The 24,113-nt window shown below is 36.6% G+C and overlaps 1 protein-coding gene across 8 annotated transcripts in view; it reads right to left on the bottom strand.

The window, feature by feature from the left end:
* Window positions 1-24,113, bottom strand: part of Nrg3 (neuregulin 3) — a 985,750-nt gene that overhangs the window by 792,569 nt on the left and 169,068 nt on the right. The window lies entirely within an intron of this gene.

Below are 24,113 nucleotides of genomic sequence, written 5' to 3'. Positions count from 1 at the left end.
ACAAAGTTCTGGGTATTCTATATATACAGAAAATAGGGATTACACAAAAACTGTGAATGGGTATAATGGTACTACATAACAGTTAAAGCACATGGAAGGCTGCTTAAAGTGACAAATATACATTATACGCACTTTACTATAATAGGGAAAGGTTAACATGAAAAGAAAACTATATAGGGAGAAACAGAGAAAGAAAAAAGAAAAGAATATAAGAAGGGGAAAACAAGCCAACTGTGTCTGATGACATATCAAAATTGAGTGCTAGTTTACAATGCTGCACATAAGAATCTCAGATTTCATCTATGGCTGATTCTAAAATCTCTTCATATGGGGCTGGAGGAATGGTTCAGAAGGTAAGAACACACACAACTTTCTCAAATCCCAGGATCCATGCTGGGCAGCTCACAACCTTGTATAACTTGAGTTCAAGGAGATTCATGCATCATTCTGCTGTTTGGGAATCTACACATTGACAGACAGATACATTATGCAGTTCTAAGTTCTAAGGTCAGATGGTAATGAGTCTTGTGTTACAATTTAACATTATTAGTTATTCAACTCAACTCTGCTTTACACTGGGCTAGGGACATGGCCTAAAGCCTCTTTCAGGAAATATGTTGGTTCTCTCCCTTTCAAAATAAGGCAGTGTCTTGCTGTGAATACTTGACTAGTACACTGGATTCTAATCCCTAATGGAATCCACTGAGGCGTCATTAAAAACAATGAAGTTGACCTGCGTTTTGCCTTCAGTTGTTGACATCTATGTTTACCCCTTAGCTTTAACTATACTTATAAAATCTGTTAAAGCTTGGTCCTTCATTACTAATAAAAAATTCTGTATCCCAATAAATTAAAATACACGACATCATGAAACATAGATTTTATTCTATTACTGTCTTTACATGGAAAATGTATAATAGCCACAAATAATGAATACCAATCCAAGATAACTTTTTGTATTAGTAAACTAATCCTAATATGCCTGCATACTTTTTCATAACTTATATGTTTTACTCTTCTCAAGTGAAAATACTGTAGTCTTGAAGGATTCAGGAGAATCAGTGGGCACAGTGTGTATCTGGTTGGTTACATCAATCTGGAAGATGCCTGTCCTAACACCACGCTGCATTGCATGCTAAAGGATGTCTAAAGAAAACCCACTTAGATTTTGTCTGTTTAGAGAGCTTGAAAGTCAGAAGGGAAATGGGGCACTGTCAATTTCAACTCACCATGCACTGGAAGACAGCAAAGAGGCACATAGAAGAAAAGGAAACTGACGATGATCACAGCGAGAGGAGGCCTCACTCAAGAGAGTACTACAGGCATGGGTCAGTCCCATAGATGTGACTCCTGCAATTGGTATAGCCTAAAAGTAATGGTGCACGTACTTCCTATTATGAAGAAACTTCTTTTAAAAGGAAGATGAAAGTGGTTAAATTTACATTTTTGACTTTTTAGAATAACTATTACTATGTCTGTATTTATAAGCAATGGAGTTAATAAGGATACTTATCTAAATAGATTAAATACTGGAACCAAATTAATAACAAACACACAAAAACTACTCAAAAGATTCATAAGACACTCAAGAGATCTGTGGCTTGAGAGATGCCATTCCCGAGAGGCAAAGAGCAGAGGTTAGTCCTGGCAATCTCATATCTAAGAGCCGTGATCTTGGACACAAGTCTGCTTAGTCCTTCTCTTCTTCCTTCCTTCATATTAGTAAAAGTTCATGCAGAGTAATTTTAGAAGCATGTGATCAAATCACATAAGGGAGCAAGCTCTGTGAGGCAGAAAGTAAGGAAATCAAAGGATGTCTTATGCCAAGAGTTATTTATAATCACTATGAATACTCAGTGAAAAAGTTGCCACTGTATTTTTTCTCTCTGGCTTAATGTGGGTGAGGTCTGTACCCCAAACTCCATAGCAAGTTGTCAGAAAGTCACTAGCTGCTGGAAACTGTGTCTGTCCTTAACACTAAAATGCTACTAATAATTATCCTTCTTTATGTAACAGTGAGCAATTTGAATTTCTTTTCCCAACCTTAACTCAGTTGTCCAATCTTCACTCTGTGTTCTAGAACATTAAATTTGTGCTTGTACTTGGATTTAGAATGAACCTCTAGAACTAAAAATTCATCATCACAACTATGAGTTTTGTAATTCTGAACTTTTGACATTTATTTTCTGGCTTTATTGATCCTTCAAAAACATTTTTCTGCAGATTTTTCAATTAATCTCCCACTGGCAAGGGAAAATGAGCTGTGACTCCGCCTGATTGTGGGAAAGGTGTAAGATTGTAAAAGCGTTTGATAAAGCAAAATGCTGGCACTGTGATTTAAGCCCATTTCATATAAAGGTAAACCTTCTTTATGACGAAATTGAAACGAATCTCTCAGGACACCATACAGAGAAACTGGATAATGCACTGGGGAGAGTTGAGTATAGCCAGTCTCAATGTTTCACAATACTTCTTTGATCACTATTCAGCAGCAAATTGAGAATGATACACTTCCCAACTTCGAACGTTCAGATGAGAAAGAACTTCATTCTTCTCTGGCCTGTTGCTCATCTTCTTTGCCTATTGACACAGCCTATGAATTCAAAATCACCAGGGCTGCTTGGTACTGGAGAAGAAATGCTAAATTATTTGCATAAACAGATCACTCACTTTAGGCATGAATTGAGTTTCCATTCTCACAGTAGGCCAACCTATCTTTATAAATCTAAACATATATTTAGAAAAACTGAATATTTTACCTATATCAATAGTTTGCCATTGGATTGTTGAAATATTAACTTATCAAAATACTAACACAAATAAAAGGAGCAGAAAAAGGAGGAGGAGAGGGAGGAGGAGGGGAATATACCGCCTCAACTACATTAATAAGTAGGAAGTGAAAAGCAATATAATCTTGAATTTTAAAGCTAAACATAGGTGTCAGGAAATTGGGAATCAGTTTGATTGATTTTCTTGTTTCCACCACAGACATTGCACAGGAACTAAACATGGGCAGCTTCTTCACACTCCATCTATTCTGAGGTTTTGGATAGCATTTTGGGATTTGAATATTGTTTATCATTGTTTCTCACTGGGTTTTCTATCAAGTTCCAAACATAACCAAATGGATATGACATGTTAACTGTCATAGACTTAGAGTGATAGAAAATTTGAGAGTGGTTGGGTTTCCAGATGATGTCCAGGATATGAAGAAGTATTATGGTTTAGAAAGAAATATTCCTTGTTATAATTATTCCTTATTATTTCCTATCCCATTTCATGATTTTCCCGGTGAATATTAAATTCATATATGAGTTCTTTAAACCTCATCTGTAACGTACTAATCACAACTTTAAGTCTTAAGCAATACTACAGGTGAAATGCACATGATGCCAAAAAGCACACATGATAGCAGAAGATCAAGAAATCAGATACAAAAGCATTGTGTCTTTGCATTGATAGGTGGAAAATAAGAAGTGCAAAGCAGACTTTGCAGATGACATGGACATCCAAGAAAGGGTGGTTTCCATTTACAGGCTTTTCTTAGGGCTTAGAGAATGACCTCTTAGTAGTTACACTGTTATGTCTGGGATTATAGATGATAAACCATCAGAAACCAGTGCCCAGGGAAGGCTTCACAGAAGCAGCAGGACTCTGCAGAACAGGCAGGTACATCTCTCAAAAAAAAACAGCTGATGAGACTATGTATAAACCTAAATAGAGTCTCTTGGAACCATTTATAAGTTTAATTTTGTGTGCTTGTGCTCGAATATCTTCCCAAAATAGTCAGAGGGATTCATTACTTTCGCTTCAAACCAGCAACTTGTCTTGTTGCTTTAAAGATTAAGTCTATCAGAATTTTCCTTCATAAAGCCATGATAATTATTACCTGAAAAAACACATTGCTTGGATGGGGTCCCTGTGTTCACTGAATGATCAAACCTATCTATCTGGACAGAGGACTCAGTAGCCCTGCCTCTCCTGAAATATAGATACTTTTCCCTGTGTTAAGTCATATCCTTCTCTTACAGATGCCACTATCAACACTGATGTAGCACTGAATATGGAAGCTAGAAGATAAAAAAACGATTAGGCATTTCTGCATAAATTTACCAGGCGCAAATGGACTGACCAGACACCACAGTGATAGGTAAACCACTCCCAATGTCTTCCTCTGAATGCACACATAGATGGAGATGGCTCTATCTTTTCCTGAAGCACCCAATGCATAATTCAAAGACCCAGGAAGCAACCACAAACTCTGAAATGCATTAAGTCTGCAGAGTTTCCTTACTCTCTCTAGATTCACTATAATGACGATTCTTTCAGTTGTGTTAATCAGAGATTATGCTGGTTCAAGACCCAGATCAATACAAAGTGCATCTGATATCAACAGCATGAAAATTCAAGCATGACTGAAAGGGCCAAAACAAACTAAAAATCAATTTTTGTTTCCCTGGTTTTGTGTAAGCTTAGGCAGAAGAAAGGAATGGATTTTTCCTTTAAAAACTGAATTGTGATCTCATTTTTGTCATTTCAGACTGTGATAAGGTATTATGGGATACTTAGGTGATTATTACTTCTTTCACCTGGAGTTTGATTTTTTTTGGGGGGAAATATAGACATATTCCTTTAGGATCTATCGAAAGGAAAGAAAAGCATAAACTATCTACACATAACCCAATTTGGGATGCTCTATCGCCTTAGATTATAATTCTATTACTTTGATTATCACAACCATCTTACTCCAGATTCTTCCAAGCCCAATTTATTTTTATGGCCCTGCATTAAATTACAGATCTCTTCTAGGTTTCATTGTGTGTTGTGTGAATGGAAACTGATTTATAGTTCTTTTTTTTTTTTTTTTGGTTTTTCGAGACAGGGTTTCTCTGTGGCTTTGGAGCCTGTCCTGGAACTAGCTCTGTAGATCAGGCTGGTCTCGAACTCACAGAGATCCGCCTGCCTCTGCCTCCCAAGTGCTGGGATTAAAGGTGTGCGCCACCACCGCCCGGCTTGATTTATAGTTCTACCTACCTTGAAAAGACCAGACCCATCTTCCCTAAATTTTGAGTGTAACGTCTTTAGGCTCTTGTGGAGAAAAGTTGCATTCTGTTATGACATGAATTTTCCAAAAGACTCTTTGCCCACTGACATTTTGAATTAGTCTAGTCTCTCCTAAACTAGAGAGTAAACAAAAGCACAAATGTGCTTTATAGTAGATAATTCTATCCACCCAGATCATTCCTAGTAGGGAAAACTTTTGAAAGAAACCCATCGAAATATATGTCCCTTGAGGTAAATTGTTCCTGTTGATATAAGCTGCCCAAAACAATCAGATGAGATTTTTATTGGGGAAGTGACATGAGGAATTCTTCATATGCATGCTTCCAAATGATCTCTTGACATGGCAAAATCATCCACTCTATAGAGGTGACATGGTGGTGACTTCCACTGATCTGAATGAACAGAGTCACCAAGTTGCGCTAATAGTGTAACAAAAGCATGTTTATTCTGTCACGGTTGTTATTTGGTTGAGAATGTCTTCTATATGCTCATGTGTTTGAACATTGGTTCCTAGTTACTGTTGCTACTTGGGGAGCTTTAAGAAGTGTGGCCTTGTTGAGTGAAGGATGTCACTGGGTGCAGTGCTCAAGAGCTTAAGATGTCATCTTATTCCCACTATGTCCTCTCTGCCTTAGGCTAGTTATTCAAAATGTAATCCCTTCAGTCTCCTTGCTACCATGCCTGTCTCTTGTTTCCAAGCTTCCCCTCCAAGATAGATATCTATCCCTCTGGAGCCACAAGACAAAGAAACCCTTCCTTGTATAAGTTGCTTTTGGCCATGGTGTTTTATCATAGCAATGGGAAAGGAACCAGTGCAGTAACTAACTCCCACTGGACATGAAAAGGGAAAAAAAAAGATGACTTTGAACATGCAGTTTAGGACGGAGAGTGATTTGACATGGATATATAAGGATTGCAAAGGTTCAGGGAGGTGCAGAGAATTATAATGAAAAAGATTAATTCTACATCTTCACTAAGGCGTCACACCAAGGAAATGATGCTAGAGTAGTTTTATGGGAAAAAAAAAGGTAAAAGTGTGGCTCACACACATTTCTGTCTATAATGCTGAAAACAAATCAGAGGAAAGATGTGCAAGTATCTGTCCAAGACTAAGAGGCAAGATAATTAAATTATATTTCCAAAGCCCCCAAGATTATTATAAAGATATTGAAAACAAGGATTATAATAACTGAAGCCAATTTCAAATGATCCCATTATGAACTCAACAGAGCACATTGCAAAACTATATGTTTTAGATTTCAATGAATGAATCCAAAATGGAATGTGCAAAAGAGAAAACTCGGTGAGATGTTTAGTATTTAGCAATTAGAATCTTTACGCATGTGAACTCAAATAACACAAATGTTATAAAATTCGGTTACAAGAGAAAAAGACTTGACTGAAAATTATATACATCAATCAGGTGCTAGGATTCCCTATACTTGGTACCCCAACAAATGGAAACTTTTAGTTCTCTGAAAGAGTGATTCATCTTTTTCTCTCCAAGTATGGACACTAATTTATAAGGATGTGTATGATGATGTGCAAGCAAATAACTCAGGTGGAGACAAGAAGTAACATACTTCTGAAATTAGTTCACTTACCCTGTTCTTATAATGTATGTAGCACCCATAACTTTGACATGTGAACATCAATTTACATACAATAATGTTGTCTAGGAATGACCATAAGGCCTCTGTACTCTGTAGACTGTGTCCATCAAGTGTACAAGCTTTACTGAAGAGTATCATAATATGGCAAACTATCATATTAATACATAATTTTCAAATATCTTTAATAAAGAATAGTAGTTCTTATTTGTACTTAGAAGAAAAACTGATTGGCAATCTGGGCCTCTATTTTAAGTGATCATTAAGGGGACCCATTTGGCAATATTTCTTAGAGATTATCCAAGTTGTGTAGGAAGCAGCCAGTATTATGTCCTGTGATTTGTGAGACTGGGCCCTTCAGCATCTTTTGGAGTCACAAACTCTGTATGTCATGGGTGGGTGCTATGAGTGGGAAAGAGAGACAGATGAGAGAGAGCCAGTAATGAGGATGCTGCTCTTATTATTTATGGTGGGACCATAAATAATGATCAGATTGGGTATGAAAAGTTTCTGTACTTCATAGTGCTGCCCCTTCACCTGATATAGCAGACACACAAAGAGAAAGACTTGGAGGCACATGAAAATGTCAATTTCAAGGATAGATAAACTTCCATTGAGGACTACATCCTGTACCACTTAATACATCTTATTTAATAAAGACACAAAGTAGAAGACGGTGAAAAGGATCAGGTTAAAAGGAGGGTCCAAGGAAGAACTATTGGTTAACAGGTGTCCAGCCTTTGTTTGTGTTTATGACATAGAAATCTTCAGAGTGTTGAATTACAGGAGTGAATTGCCACATCCTACTTAAATGGTTATCATTAAGTACAAGAATGCAACCTAAAACAATACCATATCCTATACAATTTTAATTTCACACTCTTCTGAGGAAATGAAAACAAATTACTAGCAAGACACAAGAGTGAATATGTGCAGCATACTATTGTGTCTGGCAACACATGTCTTTGTGTATTGTTCAAGCCCATAAAATGCACACCACTACCATGGAAGCAAATCACAAGTTACATAATCTGGATGACAGTGATGTTTCAATACAGATCCATTAATAGAAATGTTCCATCTTATTAGGAAGTGTTAATGATAGAGAAAGCAGTGTGTGCAGGCATGAAGGTAACCATGAGTATTCCACTTCAATTTTGCTACGGATCTAAGACAACATATTATTAGACAGAATACATTCATACAATAATACATAGCAAACACATGCACACATGTTTATATTAAAATTTGGCATTTCATCCATCTATTTTCTAAACCTAGACAATGCAAAGAAAGTCAAGAATCAAGCCTTTGCCATAGATCCTTTATCCTGCTAAGCTAATCATCCATGTCTGTAGGAAGTACAGGAAATAGATATGGTTGAGATGTTCTGAGCAATCTAATTCCTACAAAAGACCTTGAAGTCAAGACCTACTGGATAACATTTGCTTTCTGTTACAGTCCTACTCTGGTTTAAAATTTTTGCCACTTAAAGCACTATGCTTTCAGAGAAAATAATTGTCATGGCCTTGGTGACAGACATTAGGCTCTTTTTTTTCTGAGACATTAGATATGGCTTAGAGCATGTCTCAAGAGGGCAGTCAGAAAATAGCCACCTTCATCTCCTGGTATTTTTAATTTTTCCTCTACAGAGAATCTCCCCAACTGGAGATTATTCCTGGAAGACTACACTTCACGCAAGTTTGTGTGTGTGTGTGTGTGTGTGTGTGTGTGTGTGTGTCTGTATGTGTGCTTTTGTCTGTATCTGTCTTCTCTCCTCTCTTCCTCTCCCCTCCTCTCTCCTCTCCTCTTCCTTTTCCCCTCCCTCTCTTTCCAATTCTCATTCTCCACATAAAGTATAGCGTGATTGAGTTACCACAGGAACTATTCATAAGTGGGATTGTGAAATTGGTCAGATTATTTTATTAATAAATCTGGAAAAAGGAATGTTTATGTGGATGAACACACAGAGCTGCATGTCCAGGAAATAACAAAAATGAAGGACTCTTGGTTATGACAACAGAACACTTAAAGATAAATGCTCCTTTCCTTGGGAGTATTAATTCAAGGTATGTTTTCTTTTCAAACAATGAAAACTCATGTCATGAGAATGAAGCCTATTGGTTTTCAATGAGGTGTTCAACATTTTTGTCTCTGGGTCAGAAGGACAGAACATATATCTTGAGGCCACAAAATTAACTTGCAAAACTAATAAGTGAGAAATAGCTGAGAAATAAAATTCATGTGGAGAAAGAGCCAGATACATAGATCATTTTTAAGCATATTATTTTGAAGGGTCAAATTGAGAATTAATTGTTGACCTATCCCAAAGGTAGGCAATGGCAGAAAATGTGTCTTGAGGAGTCTCAAATTGATGCAGATATCTAAACAATTGCCAGCTGTGCTTGATGGACTGGAGGGAGCAAGGCCACCAGATGCCAAACTTCTAAGATGTTGCAGGCCCATTTTACCATTGAATGATTCCTTCTTGTTCTTCCAATACACTCCTCCATTCCTGTGAATACTATCTACTATACTGCCATTCATTATACATGTGCAATCATGATACACAACTATTATAAAAAATTTTCTTGAGAATATGGACAAATTTCTACCACTGTGTGTATATGTGTGTATATATATACATATACATACATACATAATACATAATACATAATACATACATACATACAAATGTAGGTGAACACTAGCCCCACGTTGGGTGCCAGAAGTAGGTGAACACAAATGATATAGTCCCACACCAGCTCACAATTGAGTATAATGTTGTATATTGTTAATATACAACATTGTTGAATATTATTAATATTATTGAATGTTGAATATTATTAACATTGGTGCATTTATTTGTTCAGGAGCTGGAGAGATATCTTAGTGGTCAAGAACATTTGTTCCTGTTATAGTGGACCCAGTTTTAGTTCCTCAAACTCATACTTTGTTTCAAAACCACCTGTAACTCTAGTTCCAGAGCAACCAATGCCTTTTTATCGCTCCCATGGGTACCAGGTAATGCATGTAGTGCACATATGCACATACATAGAGGTACAGACAATACACATAAACATAGAAAATTACATACACACACATACATACAAATACACACACAGATTTGTTTATCCTTAGGAATTAGTTGAATTCTTAAACACATTCAATTCTCTTAGGAAAAAAATTGCATGTAAACTCTGAAGACACATGTTTTAATCCCAACACTCAGAAGGCAGAGGCAGGTGGATCTGTTAATTCAAAGGCAGCCTGGTATTCAGATATCCAGGACAGCCAAGGCTACAGAAAAATCCTATATTGACAAAAACCAAACAAGACACCTAAAGTTCAAACAGCAGTCACAGTAATGAGATAGACATATTTTAATGTCTTTCAAAGTATCTGAGATCAGCAATTATTTAAAAACACCAAAAACTAGATCTTATAAAAATAACCTTAACAAATATTTGTTGAATTAAGCAGCATTTGTACTCATCCAGGAATTATGAAATAAGCGGTTGGAAATGGAAATTATATCAATTCAATGAGCTTAATTAAGTGTAATTAATAACTTAATTCAAAGGTATGGTGACTGCAGATGGATTAAATGTCATAGGATGCTGAGATTTTATTTAGCCTGAATTTCAAAACCTAATGTATGATGAGCAGTATTTTCTATTGAATCAATTAAGTTAGAAATGAGCATTACAGAGGAGTAACCTGGTGATTCTAGTAACTCTGTTTCTAGAATCAAACTCGACCTGATGCATGGTCATCTTTCTGGTTTTTCTGTTCTAAACAGCCCTGCTATTTGATAACACTCTGGCAAAACCTTGGCTTCTTATGTATCGTAAGTATCACAGATTCATATGTCAAAAAGACAATGGAAAACAATATTATCAACACCCTCACAATAAATTACATATCAATATACTTGCCTATAAATAAGGAAGTAAAGGATACCTAAAGGCCTAAGGACACAGCTACTCAGGTTTATTCCTGATTCATCCTATAAATGTGCTATCTACTGTTACAAAATGTAACCATTCACGTAGCTGAGAATCCCAACAATCAGTGTAGCATACACCATACACCTATAATTATGAATTAGATATAGGAAAGCTGGATACTTCAAGTCAGATCTTCTATTGAGTTTATCATTCACATAAAAGATAGGGATATAATTATGTTGTGTGTTGTTCAAATGTTGGCATCAACACTAAGTATATGTAAGAATGGCTATAAAGACTCAAGGAGAAGGTACATGAGCATTTTAAGTGGGGAACTCTGACATGCACTACCACTGTGACTCAATGACCTCAAATGTACGCTACTTAGTGTTCTCTGGACCAAGAAGGAAACAGCATGGCATGGAAACATGTGACAGATGCTCCTGCTCTTGCAGAATTTCTCTTTCCCTTAGTCCTGTTACCTTGCTCCTTTTCTGTGAATGCTTCAGTTTTAGCATTTTTGGTCCCTTCCCCTCCCATTCAGTTTTGACTTTGGAAATTTCAGCCCTCTATATTCCTACCGAAGAGCACTTTAATCTACTTTTTTGTCTATCTCTGCGCTTCAAACTCCATTAGGGGACATTCTTATACAGTACCATTCTAGATGTCTGTTGTTTTCTGCTGGACTGTAGGTTTTTAAATGTCTTGTCAGAAACAAACACATACACATACACCATACTGACAGATGACAATAAAAATGCATGAATTATACAGAAAAGAAAATTCTTCCATACATCTAACTATGTGACAATATTTCTTAAGATTTAATTTTAATTGAGAACTCAAGAACAATGGCAGTGGGTTTTTGATCCTACTGCATGTAATGGCTTTGGGGGAGCCTAGGCAGTTTGGATGCTCACCTTACTAGACCTGGATAGAGGTGGGAGGTCCTTGGACTTCCCACAGGTCAAGGAACCCTGATTGCTCTTTGAGCTGATGAGGGAGGGGGACTTGATCAGGGGAGGGGGAGTGAAATGGGAGGCTGTGGCGGGGAGGAGGCAGAAATCCTTAATAAATAAATAAAATTTAAAAAAAAGATTTAATTTTAATGATATTGATCTGTGTGTATCTGAGTGGGAGTTTGTGTATGTGAGTGAGATGCCCACAGAGGTGAGAGGCATCAGATCCCCTGAAGTTGAAGTAACTGGAAGTTGAGAGTTGCCCAAGAAGGGTGCTGGGAACCAAACTTGGGTTCACTGTAAAAGTAAGATAAGATCTTAACTGTGGAGAAGTCTTCTCAGCCCACTCAATGATAGATTTTAACCTTAAATAAAATTATGACAATGCTTTGTATGGGATCTTAACAATACCCTTTCCCCCCTCATATGTGCATAGTCTAACACTCTTGTGGAAAGAGTTAATCAATGAAATTGAGAGAACTAGATTCTCCCTAGTTACATATCTTGTCTTATTTTTTCCTCTCTGAATATCTTTGTATAATTTAAAATAGGAAGACATAGTGGGTATGAATGACTTCTTGATTTCCCTGAAAATGAATACAAAGCCAACTTAAAGTTTACAAAAATTATGAATCATAATAGAATTTAAAATATGAAAATAAAATAAAAACAATAAAAGAGCATAGCAAAGTTGGGTAAAATAGTGCATGACTATAACTGTAGCCCAGACTGAAGCAAACAATAGAACTACATGTTTCAAGCCAACATAGGTAAATAATAACTTTTCATCTCCAAAAACTAAAATAAAAATTGAATCCGTAAAAGAGAACACAGTGTTACAGATATGCCCAAATGCATATCCCAAAACAATAAAGAACTCACCCAAGACATAAGACAGGAACAAAATCCAACAACAAAAAGAATAAACATCAAGAACAGGAGCCTTATAAAAATGCAATACAAATTTCTAACAAATATTTGGAAGATCTTAAAGTTCAGACAATGCAAATCAAAACAACAAAGATGTTGTGGCTAGGTACATCACACACCTGCTAAGATAACATCACAAGTTCAATTGCTGACTCAAAAGACAGTTATCAAATACCAGCTGCATAGGAGGGATAAAACCAAGCACAGAGACTGACCAAAAGTCAGTACTTTTGAGAATTTGTAAAGAGAATTAGATAAACACCTAACAAAAGGGAGAAACTGCAAACTATTCTGAAGGACAACATGACTTCATCCAAGACACTGGATCCGGGAATCCAGCAAATTCTCAGTTCTATTTTCAAATGTATCTCTAATCTTAGTCTTTCTTCTCATGAGGTTTCTACAATGGTGACATTTTCAGTGAGTCCTGCCTTATATTATTTTATATAGTCCAAATGATTATATATGCCAATTTAAGACACAGATCATAAATAAAACCTGGGAAGACCAAAACCAGCTGTCAGGATTATTAAAAAAGAAGGGCGTCAAATGAGGACACCCTTCAGTAGTAACTAAGGACCATCTCAAGAACCCTGACACAGCACTTCTTGTTTGTTTGTGGTGGTTTGCTTATTTTTTCTGCACATCTGTATTCCCCAGGCAGGTTCTTTTCCAGCTGGTCTGCTTAGGATGTATGAATCCAAATTTCTGGATATTGACTTTGCAATTGAATCTGACTAATGCGTCTACATGCCAGTCAGCCACACCAACCATCTAGAGCAGTGGTTCTCAAACTGCCTAATGCTGCAACCCTTTAATATTATTCCTCGTGTTGTGCTGACCCCCAATCATAGAGCTATTTCCATTGCTACTTCATAACTATAATTTAGAAATGGTTATGTATCATAATGTAAATAATTTTTACGTAGAGGTTTGCCAAAGAGGTCATGACCCACTGGTTGAGAATCACTTATATAGACTAATAATTTGGAGCCATACTCTGTGGTTTGGAAACTAACATGGAGAAAAAAAACTTGGATTACAAATAGTTTTAAGCAATTGGTATTTCTATTTACAATATTCAAAACCTCAATGCAATTAGAGCTTTGTTTGGACACAATGATACTCCAGTAGCCTTGCTTGGTTGGTTGGCATATTTAAAATATTCATATGATTCTATTGTGACTTTGTGAAAGCAGCATTCAATCTTACTGTATATTTATAGCATAAAGATTGATTTTTAAAGACATTAATCTGCTGCACTCAATATACTTAGGTCTGAGGACAAAGACCAAAATCTGTTGATTAACTCAAGGGACCAGCATGACCCAGCATAATCTTCAGACAGCTTCTTGCTCCTTTGGAATCCCTGGGATAGGCTCTCAGTTCCCTGATGGATTGATGCTAACCACTCACCAAACAAATCAATGTCCATCCTACCATTGTCTGAACTACTCCACTTTCCCAGTAAGCTGAATAGTTTTAACTGTCGTCCTGAGAGTCTGAGGTCACCTGGGAAGAGAGTCAGAATGAAGAATTAACTAGATCAGATTGGTCTGTGGACCTGTATAGACAGTGTTGTGTTAACTGTTAATTGGCATAGGCAGACCTAGTATGTTTTAAAAAACTCCATTTCTTGGAAAGTGGTTACTGAACAGTTTAAGAGAGAAGAAAGTCAGTTTAAAGCAAAATAACAAGGATTCAAAATAATATTCTATCACTTCCATAGATTTCCATGATTTTGTGATGTAACAAGATAGCCGGAGCCTTGCCGTTCTTGTTGGAGTTTGAACCAGAGTTCCTGCCTTCACTTCCCCATAATGAGGCACTGTAACCTGGAAATGTAAGGCAAATAAACTCTTTTCTCCCCTCATTTGCTTTTTGTCTGGACATTTTGTTATAGTGACATAAATGAAACTAGGACCCCTTAGAAGTGTTTCATTGACACCCAGTTGATGTTTTCTTCCCCAAAGTATCATGGGCTTCCTCAGGGCAGTAGCTTGTGGCAGATCGCTGAGCACCTGTATTTAAATTCATGTGGTAAGCAAATTTCTTTACTCACCTATGAGCTTCAGGAGGGCAGGAAATAGCATATTTACACATTGCTGCCTGATACAGAGTCTATCATGGCTGTGATGAACAACTTTTGCTGAATTAATATAATATGCTTCTGTCACAGGTAGTATTTGTAGCTTTACTAAATACATCTCAGAAGAGCATTAGTTCTGTTTTTACCATGTTTTGTGTATGGTAAAAGAATTGTGGAAAACAAATGAAATACTAAGCATGTGTTGCTAAAAGGATTTTTAAAAGTTACTTTCTAGAACATTAAGTGTCGTTGTTAGCTCCTCCAGGTCCTAATGCAGAGGTTCTCAACCTCTAGGCTGTGACAACCTTTTCACAGGGGATGCCTGAGACTATTAGATAACACACAGATTTACATTAGAATTCATATCAGCAGTAAAATTACAGTTATGAAGTAGCAACAAAATGAACTGTATGGTTGGGAGTCACCATGGCAGGAGTTTGTAACATGGGTCGCAGCATTAGGAAGGTTGAGGACCACCACCATAAACAAATGCTTTCTCCCATTTAAATAAAATCTATGAGTTTCCGACTTTAGGAACTACAGAGTGACAATTCTGTACTCAGCCATTCACCTGCTCTTCCACTCACCGAAAGCGTATCAGTTGCACATTGTTCTAAGGTAATTGCTGATGGAAGTTCAGGGGAGAGAGGTAAATCAAAGCAGAGAAAGTACATGCTGATTTTCTTGGGGTAAATATTTACCAAATTTATTAAAAAAGAAAAATATTTTTATTTCCTTTTAGACTTCATCTCCCAGTCTTATATCCAAAGGCCCTGAATTATAAGAACACAAAATGTCAACTGCAGTTGAAAGGAACTGAGGAGGATTGCTTAGGCAATGTAAGGAGTAACGAGCAAGTTCTTTTGAAGAGTTCCCTTTTACCAGTTTGTATTATAAACAACTGTGCAGATCTGTTGTCACCCACTGGAAGGCAGGGACAACTGGCAGTCCACAGATGCCATTTGTCAGAGTGTAGTAATTCTGGGAATGAGAAGTGAAGAGACAGAAATGTGACAGAAAAGATTGAATGTGAGCATATTTATGTGTATATATAGATACATACATTCATATATACATACATATACATATATATAAATAACTTGACTAAAAGATTAAGAAATTTGACAATTAAGTGAGTCCTAGAATTTCAATGTTAAATTGTATACATATTCCATATATATATACTATATATGAAATTCATGCACTTATGTATGCATAAGTTAAAGAATACCTTTTACATGAATAGCAGCTGTAAAATGAAAATATATACACACATGTAATGATCTATTTCCATTTCTCAGTAGTAAATCATACAGATATTTCTAAGTCAAGTATATTTCCAACTAGAAAAATTTTTATTTCATATGACAGTTTATCTTAGATATTTAGACAAATATATAAAATTCAAAATTATATCTCAATAATGAATACTTGTATAATCTTTGGGAAGATATAATAAAGAAGCAAAGTACATGCCTTTTTACTTTTTAGAATATGTTTTTTTTTTCCACACAATGTTATCTGATCATATTGAACCAATACCCTCTACTGTTGTATCCAATCTTTCCTCTCTACCCACCCATCTTTGAGATTTCTTCTGCTCCTTTCCCCATGGTCCAGTTTGTGTTGCTCAATTACTCTTGGGAGTGGTGCCTACCCTGGAAGGGGAAAAACACATTACAGGACAACATCATTAAAGAAAAGTGACTCCTTTTGTTAAAAACTATGAAATTCCAATAATTCCTCAGTTGGGGGTGAAATTTTGTGCCCACCCTTTCCAGGCTGAAATCTTGTCTGACTGAGCTTGTAGTCCAAAGAGAAGTAGTGAGTGTATTTTTTTCCTACATACTCTCTCCATAGACAAATATTCCACATGGTGATATGTAGAGCCTGTTGCCAAAAAGTCATTATCAGAAACCCATACTTCACCCTTCAGTGAATTCATACACATGAGAAGAAAAATGTTAATAGCTGATCAGTGCCAGGAAGAGGATGGGGCTTGTCCACATGCACCCCATGTAGCAATTTCCCGCTTGTGCTTTCCAAATGGATTTCTCATTACCCCATCTATTCCCCCCACCACAGTACCCAGTAACTATGCTTCCCGAGGAAGTATAAATTCCTTTGAAGAAAGTCAGCATATCTAATAGTGCTTGAAAATCCAATATTTTAGAAGAAAAATTGGAATGATAATGTATATTGAGATAGGAGATTATTTTGAAGTGAAAATTTAATTTGTCTCTGAAAATGCTCTGCTTCTGCACACAAAAGATTTCCAGGGATGAGTTCATTATGTGTTAAATAATGGGGCAGCTGATGTACTAAATTCTTTACACGAATCCTTGCGGCGTTGGTATGGAGTTGTTTAAGGGTGTTTTAATCATATTGAGGATCTGGATTGGGGTCTATAAATGAAGTGGGAACACATGATTGCATTTTCTTTGAAACAGCAAGGATATAGATTCTCGCTCTACCCAAATTCATTACTCATTATGCTTTTGTGGAAGAACATGCAGCTAATGGAGATGTATGGATTGCTGGTGCAGCTGCAGGCAATGCGCCCCAGAGCTTTGGGAACCTTAGGGTTTTTTCTTGACTCAGATTCATCTTGCCATACGGGGATAGTTCTCAGTGTCCACTCTAGATGCCTCTGTCCTCCACTGTTGTGTACTGCTTCACTGAATCTGGGTCAAAAAATTCATACACATCAAAGACTGCAGCTTTCTTTCATTTTCATAAATTCTGAAGGGTCTTATCCAGCATCAACACCCTAGTTTTGTTTATATTTGCATACACATAAAAACCACAATTTTAAAGTATTTAACAATAGTGATTGATTGTATGCCTTGACGTATATAATTGTCTATGTATTTGACATTTCTCAGTAATTGTATTGAAGACTACAATATTTTGATGACTGTACATACTTTTTGAAAAATAATTTATGAGAACATGCCCCCAGCCCTGAGTGCTATGAGGTGAACTATATTAACCTACCCTTTCTAAAGTGACTTGATTAGGTGAAAATCCTGTAGTCACAGAACAATAAAGTATGTATCTGATAGAAACTACAAAATTATTCTGATTCCTTTTCTTTGGAACACCCTTCATTTACTGACAGAATTTTCAACCAGAATATGTCCATTTTCTACACCATCCATAAAGCCTTAATGATCATGATTATGTTTTAGTTGGCAAGATACAATATTTTTCAATCAACTGGACAGAAACACAACCTGAACCAAAAGAAGAAGAAGCAAAGTTTTTGGTTCCAGAAATCCAAAGTCACCATTCATCAGACAAACACTGCTCTTAAGAGCTACTGCAAAGGAGGGATCTGTCTTTCATTTCTTCAACTTTGTCGCCATAAAACAGAGATGAAATCTTCATAATATAAGCTATAAAGATAGTTACAGATTATGGGTCTTCATTTAATTTCCAAAAATATGTAGCTCTCCATAGCTCCAAGTTCTGCCTCTGATCTGTAGGATCTTAAATCAGACCTATTCATGGCAAATATCAGTCTAGGTACTTAACATTTGGTGACTTGTTTTTCCTGTTGTCACTTCCAAAACAATAATGCAGAACTCTTTGCATAACATGCACATTGCAATAAATAAGTAGGAACCATAGCATATCCATAGATGTTTGTTGTTTGTTGGTTGGTTGGTTTGAACAGTGTCTCTCTATGTAGCTCTGAATGTCCTAGAACTCACTATGTAGACAAGGTTGGACTCAAACTTAGCAATCCACATTCTCCTGCCTCTGCAGTGCTGAAATTAAAGGCATGTGCCACTATCTCCAGCTTAGTGTGTTTTGAATATTAACATAGGCTTACTCTGGTTAAATGGAAATACTATATTATTGTTCTGGTAAATTTGAATTGTCTACTTGACAAAGCCTAGATGCTATGGGATAATGCTCTTGTAAACTGTAAAGATTTATCACTCATATTGGTTTAATAAAACACTGATTGGCCAGGCAGGAAGTATAGGCAGGGTGACTAGGCTAAGAAAATTCCAGGAATAGGAAAGGCAGAGATACAGTCTTCATCCAGAAGCAGAGGAAGCAAGATGAGAATGTCTAATTGAGAAAAGGTACCAAGCCACACAGCTAAACACAGACAAGAATTATGGATTAATTTAAGTAGTAAAAGATAGTTAGTAATAAGGCTGAACAATAAGCCAACAGTTTATAATTAATATAAGGCTCTGTGTGTTTCTTTGAGACTGAACAATTACAAAACTGGGTGGGACAGAAACTTCTGTCTAGACCTAGAAACATCTACTGAAAGTGCAGATTGAAGAATATCATAAATCAGATTGTCATGTTGTGTATGTCTAAAGGACTGAGGTGAGGATGAGGCCTTGATAGCTACACTCAGCCCACTGTGGGAAGCACAATATCTAAGCAGGTTATTTTCTGTACTATAAAAGAAAAGAAAGCATGTTTAGCATGAATATGAGAGTAAGCCAGCCAGCAAGCAGCATTTCTCTATCGTTTCTGCTTCAAGTTTTTGCTTGAGTTCCTGCCTGAATTTCCTTTCTTGATGGACTCTTCCCTGTATCAGGAAAGAAACCCCCTCTTTTCCTGTGATTCTTTTTGTCAGGATATATTACCACAGCAACAGGAAAGTCATTAGAACATTTGATGGGATATTGCTGGCTTGGTTACCCACATGAGCCATAGAACATATCCAATCTGAAAATTATCTCTACCAAGGACCCTACTGAGGCACACATTGATGGATTTATAAAAGGTACAAAGTGGTTACTTGTTTATTGAGTGTAACATTACAAAAAAGACAACTAATAAATAAAATTTTAATAAACTTATTTCTCAACCCAATGGAACATATATTGCCTGGGTGTTTACCTTTTGCGTAGCAGTAGAGCAGTATCAGTTCCTTTAGAAATATATGCAAACTTTCTTGCCATGTTTATTCCAATTACTTTCTTCTGACATTCTGAACAAAAAACATTTGTAATACTCCAATTTATTTTTAACACTTGTATTATAATATGGGATAAAGAAATTCTAGAACTTGAGAATGTAAAATAATAAACCTTAAATGTACTTCCAGAAGTAGCAACAACAACAAAAAAAAATGACACAAATATTTTTTTTTTCATAGAAGAATCTTAGTAGAAAGCTGCAAAAGAATTGTGGGATTGGGAAAGAGGCGACTTTGGGATTGCCTAATATAGTACTTGTCCTTCATAACTCAGAAAGTAAGATGCTGAAAAACCTAAGTGCCCTTCTCAGTGGAATGAAAGTACTTGATGTATGCATTGTTCACTCGTCTATGCCAATGGGGGACCACAATGGCAAAGAACACTTAAAATGACTAAATGACAGTGTAAGCCTACAAGGGAGTGAGTTGGATATGGCCAGCCTACACTTATCAGAAGCCTGGTCCAGTAGCTGTGGCAGTAGAATTACATTTCCCACCTCCTCAAAGGAAGAGATGGTCCTTCTTGTCAGCGTATTTTGTTTGACCTTCCACATTTTGGTGATTCTACTTCTCTAGACGAAACATCAGAGCAGAGAAAGCAAGCACAACCTTGCTGTGCCATGTCAGCATCCTTTCTGACCTAACTGACTACTGACAGCTGCACTCTTGATCATAATTCACTTTTTAATGTCTTTTCTAGCCATGCAACCTTCCAGACAGATGATATTGAAGTCTTCAGTAGATACCAAAAGAGTAGTTTTGCTGAGCTCTCTGTAATAGGAGGATATTGGAGAAGAATGGGTGGGCAGGAAGTTTAGAGACAGAAAGACAGCTATCTTTTGCTTGCTCGCTCCAAGCTCTATTGGCATACCACATCTGGACCACCACCTACAACTGAAAACCAGAGCTCTCATTGGATTGATATTCTTTAGACTTCTAAGCAAAAAAGAAGAAAGACCAATATGAATTTGTATCAAAACACTTACTGATTATAAAAATTTACTATCCTCCAAAGATATGTATGAGTATATATCTTTGTCTGTGGGGAGAAGGAGGGAGAGAGAGACAGAAAGAGGGAAAGGGTGAGAACTTTCAAGGGAAATGCTCAATTCAAAACAAGGGACAATGCAGAGGAGATCCAGGCAAAACAACTGGACAGTGTCAAAGTACCTCAAAATATTCAAGCATTCACTTTATTTAACTTTCACATGAATTGATATTTAGCTCAAAATTGGTTTGCTATTCTAATGGATGTGGGGAAATATTGTTAATAGACATGGTCTGAGAACTAAAGATGAGGATGGCTATGAGACAGCTTTTGGGGAAACTTCGTAGAAATCCACCTGAGAGATGTGAAACCACATAAGCTTCATAACTGAGGAATCAAAGATTCTGCTATAACCCTAAGGAATAAATGGGATCCAAATTGCATTAGTTATTTAAAAATAATCATTTTAAAAACCACATATGCAAAGTCAATGTGTATAGGTTAATGCATAAAGTTCTTTGCTGCACAGTGATGACTACCAAACATAGATTTGGAGTACACATGGGTAAGAAGGAGAGGAAGGGCTCCGCAGTTTCCCTGTGACCTTCAGTTGAGCACTGTGACAAGAATGCATGTACATAAATATCAAATATAAAATAATAATAATAATACTGTAAAGTGTGAAATGTAAAAAAAGAAAAATCTAAGAATCTAGGTCTGGAAAAATGGTTCAGTAGTTAAAACTTGCTAGTCTTGTAGAGGACCCAGGTTCTATTTCTAGTACTCATATAGTGACTCATCTATAACACCAGTTACGATGGATCTTATGATCTCCTCTAGCCTCTTCAAGCACAAGGCGTGCAATGTTGAACACATACATGAAGGCAAAACATCTGTATATAGTGAAAAGAAAATTGAAAGCTGAATATACGCTAGCACAAACACACACAAGCGATCACACACCACAAACACACATAAATACTAAACAAAACTATAGTAGCTTGTATTTTTCTTTCTTTGTTCTTTTTTATTTTTTGAGACAGGGTTTCATTATTGAACAACCCTGGATATCTTTGAACTCACTCTGAAGTCCAGGGTGGCCTCAAACTCACAGAGATTCACCTGCCTCTGCCTCCTGAGTGCTGTGATTAAAGGTGTGCACCACCACTGCCCCTCGACAGTTTAAATTTAAACAACCTATAGAATAATTTAAAGGTCACAAATGTAGGGTCTTGACAGTGATAGATGAGTGCTCAGATTGCCATGTCATGAAGCTAACCTCCTTCCAACCATGTCTCTCCAAAGTTGGCATGGATGAACATAGCAGAGTTAGGAAGAACCGATTCCACCATTCTGCACAGACCAAGATTCTTAAGCTTAGTATGTAGGGAAAGAATGCTGGGTTGATATCATGTGTAAATTCTCTGTCACCTAGAACACCTTGTATTGATATAAATTGGTGAATCCAAACATATAACCAAAGCAAAAGAAAGCAATAAGGTTTCTAACAATTTCTAGTCTTGTTATCCATCCTGATACCATGATAGATGGTTAGACGACATTTCCTTTTGAAATTATTATAATTGTTCTTGTTATGATATATATTCACAAGGCTAAAATGAAAACAGAATTGATAATCAGATGATATTCAATAAAATTAAAGTTCTTTCTTGAAACAATTATTTATAATCCTACTTAAATGTTCCCTCTAAAACCTGTGTTTTATGCATAACTTTCAGAATTCCTACCTACAGGGAGAATACAAATGGTGAAAATATTTTTATCTTTGAGTTTAGGCAAAAAGATTTTTGGAAAAGAGAGTCCCTTCAGCAGTACATGGCACATATTAGGATCAACTAAAGCCTACTTTCTATAAATTCTATTCTCTTTTATGAACAACGTGCTATAAATATTCACTCACAGCACATGATATATATCTGCAGTTACTGTAGGTAGCAGCCAATATATCATACCACCACACACATGCACTACTCCTATATCAGCAGAGTTGAGAAACAATCTTAGAGATATTATTAGTAATTATTAACAGGATAGCCTTAAAATTATTCCTCACAACAGACAGGTTCTTTATTATTGCACTAAGCTTTTAGGAAAGGGAATAGGGCATAACATTGGGGATGTTCCTTTACTTAGCATCAAGAATCTTATACATAGCAGAAACAGGTTGGCCTGGGCCCAATTCCTATGATAATCATACTGATAACATTAAGACACAATGTCATATATAACCATCAATAAAAGATATTTCTATCCACTAACAACACAAGGTTCAAGTGACCTTGTAGAATGTCGTTAGCTGGCATATAGGCAGAATGACTTGTCCAGAGAAAAGGAAGTAAACCAAGTAAAGAAATCACAGCAATTGTTCTGATGTAAGGTAGGTTTATTATGTGAGTTGAGGAAGCTCAAGATGAGCTCAGGATCAAGAAGACAATAAATAAAGACAATAAATAAATAAAGAGTGCCCCAACTTCATCCAGTGCTCAAATTAGGAATGGAAGGAAAAATGGGATAATTTTTTACTATATTCAAGAAAAAAATTAGTTTCAAAACATTGACCAGGGTGGCCTTGTCTACAGTATGGTAGGCACTGGCAAGTTTCTCATGCTCTAGTATGCAGACAAAACCAAAACACTCAGGCATGAAAGTGGACTGGGTATTTGGTGAGAGGAGACAAGAAGAGGTAAGATAGGGTGGGAGGAAGGGTAAGAAAGGATGAGATTGGAATATGACCAGAGGGTATTATACAGATGTATGAAATTACCAAGACATAAATTAGAATTTGCAAATATCTCCGATAAGTTACTTTAAAACGCCCAAAAGAACTAAATATCTTTTCTTCCTCCCATTATTTAGCTCAGAAACTCTGTGTATCCCATTCACTCTCCTCAGATCTTTCTCCCTAGCCCTGAAGTGATGCCCGCCTCCTTAACCTGTCTGTTACACGGTTTAGTCTCTCGTAGTGTAAACCACTGGAGTACAGGCGCTGTGGAACCAGTTTCTCCTGTTATTCTTCATTTTCAAACTTTCAGGTGATCACTCTCAACAGAAACCTCCACCATTTCCTTGGTTCTTCTGATGCTGCATATTTACTCTTTAGCAACTGTATAATACTATTGGTAGTTCTCTACAATGGAGCTTTTCTGTCTAGTCTCTTAGATAAAGCATACTGTCTATTGCTGTGAACATTTCCTAGGTTGTCTTGCCATGAATTCTTTATTGGCCTCTTTCTTGTATAGCAGAAATATAGACTTTGAATCTCCTCTTCCAGGAAGCCTTCCTTGATCCCACTGCTTATGTTAGACATAGCTGCTACACATATTGTCCAGTGTTTTCCAGTAGAGAATTTCTCACTGAATCACAGCCACCTACACACTTGTCTGCAGTGTCTGCCATCACACTTTGGATGTGTCTGAATTTTCCAATGTTGTGTTTTCTAAACCAGAATTAAGGAAGAAACATCCTAAACGTTTCTTTAAGAAAAACACTCGATGATAGAATATAAAAGACATTTAAAATCAAAATGTTTATTCCATATAGTTTGTATT

Source organism: Microtus ochrogaster, chromosome 6 (genome assembly GCF_000317375.1).
Source record: "Microtus ochrogaster isolate Prairie Vole_2 chromosome 6, MicOch1.0, whole genome shotgun sequence".
NCBI lineage: Eukaryota > Metazoa > Chordata > Mammalia > Rodentia > Cricetidae > Microtus > Microtus ochrogaster.
The sequence above is the reverse complement of the archived record's forward strand: the minus strand, read 5'-3'. Positions and strand labels throughout refer to the sequence as shown.